This window comes from Choloepus didactylus, assembly GCF_015220235.1.
Source record: "Choloepus didactylus isolate mChoDid1 chromosome 25 unlocalized genomic scaffold, mChoDid1.pri SUPER_25_unloc2, whole genome shotgun sequence".
Taxonomy (NCBI): Eukaryota; Metazoa; Chordata; class Mammalia; order Pilosa; family Megalonychidae; genus Choloepus; species Choloepus didactylus.
The window spans coordinates 2281898-2283799 of NW_023637607.1; the positions used below are offsets into that span (position 1 = coordinate 2281898).

The following is a 1902-nucleotide window of genomic DNA, read 5'->3' on the forward strand; positions in this document are numbered from 1 at the left end:
GAAATGCAGTTCTGTGGTTCTGTGAATTGATGTGCCTTATCTCTGAATGCTCTATTAGGAAAGATGAAGTTTGTATTTATTGTTGACCCTATTTGAGTTGAGAGCATTGTCTTGTTTAGAGCCTAAGGCATCTTCATTCATATAATTCAAGTATCTCAAATATTCCTAAAGATGTGACTTAATATGATTACACAACTATTACAGATGAGCAAACTGAGATTAGTGGGTTGACACAAAGTGCAAAAGTCACACAGCTATGAGAAAAGTAGGATCAAACACCATTGGTATGATTCCAAAATTCTCACCTTTAACCATCATGGTTTCTGATCTTCTGTACTCAAAGAACTTGCCAGACTATCTGGAGCACTCATTATTTATTTTTCTCCAGCATATTCCAGCAGCTAAAACTCAAGGCCATTGACATATCAATGGAAAGATATTTGAGAGATGAGTCTTCTCAAAGCTGCCATCATGTCTTTATTCCTCACACTATAGATAAAGGGATTCAACATTGGACTGACCATGGTGTACATCACTGATGGTATTGCACTTTTCCTGGAGGTGTGAGTACTTGCAGAACTAAGGTACACACCAAACCCTGCCCCATAGAACAAGGAAACAACTATTAAGTGTGACCCAGAGATGGAAAAAGCCTTATAATTTACAATAGCTGATGGGATTTTCAGGATGGAGAAGATAATTCAAATATAAGAAAAAATCATCCCAGTGAGAGGAACACCACCCAGAAGACTGGTTGCTAAATACACCAGAATGCTATTAATGAGGATATCCAGACAGGTAAGCTTGAGAATATGAGCTAGTTCACAGAAGTGAGGCATTTCCATGTCTGTGCAGGAGGACAGCTGTAGTGCCATCAAAGTGTGGAGCAGGACATCCAGAACACTAATGATAAAGGACAGCAGAACCAGCAGCCCACAGAGTTTGGGTTTCATGATGGCATTGTACCTCAGTGGGTGGCAAGTGGCCACAAATCAATCATAAGCCATCATTACAAGAATTCCATTTCCCAATCCAGCAAAAGCCAGCACAAAGCAGATCTGGGTGAGGCAACTTGTGTGACTGATGGATTTGCTCTATAGCTGGATGTTTGCCAGCATTTTTGGGATAATGGTGGTGATAAAACAGATGTCAATAAAGGACAGGTTTAAAGGGAAGAAGTACAAAGTTGTGTGTAGGTGTGAGTCAAAGATAATGGCCAGTATGATGAGCAGATTCCCAGTCACAGTGACCAGGTATATGGATAGAAACAGTCCAAATGGGAGGGGTTGAAGTTCAGGGTCTTGTGACAGTCCTAGAAGGAGAAATTCAGCAGTATCTGATATGTCTCCTGGTTTCATGTTGTTGATGGGTCTGATAGAAAAGATGCAGTGACAAGAAATCAAAACTGAAAAGAATACTCCTTAATCTTTTCTGTATTTTGAAATCAAAGCAGGTATAGATCTCTTCTTCTCTTTCTCCTCCTCTTGCCTCTCCTTGCCTTATATTTTATGCCTCTCAACACTTCTCCCCTATACCCAAGCTTTCATTTGCCACATTATTCTTTGTCAAGTAGGGCTACTTGATGAGAATAAGAAAGGAACAAGACAAGGCCTTCAAATAAATATTAATTCTAGAATAAAATTATTGAGCGTATTCTAGAGCACAGGAATGCAAAATTCAGCCTTTGCACCAAATCCCACCTGTTATCTGCTTTTGTAAATAATGTTTTATTGGAACACAGCCATTCATTTATGAATTTTATATAGCTGCTTTTGCACAACAGCAGAGTTGAACAGTTGTGACAGAGGCCATATGATCCACAAAGCCTAAAATAATTAAAATATTTACTATCTGGCTCTTTGCAGAAAAAGTTTGGTATCCCTGATCCAGAGGCTTGGTTTG

General features: G+C 39.2%; 1 pseudogene; it reads right to left on the reverse strand.

The window, feature by feature from the left end:
• Window positions 1-425: 425 nt before the first annotated feature.
• On the reverse strand, window positions 426-1358 carry LOC119525576 (annotated as a pseudogene).
• Window positions 1359-1902: the final 544 nt, after the last annotated feature.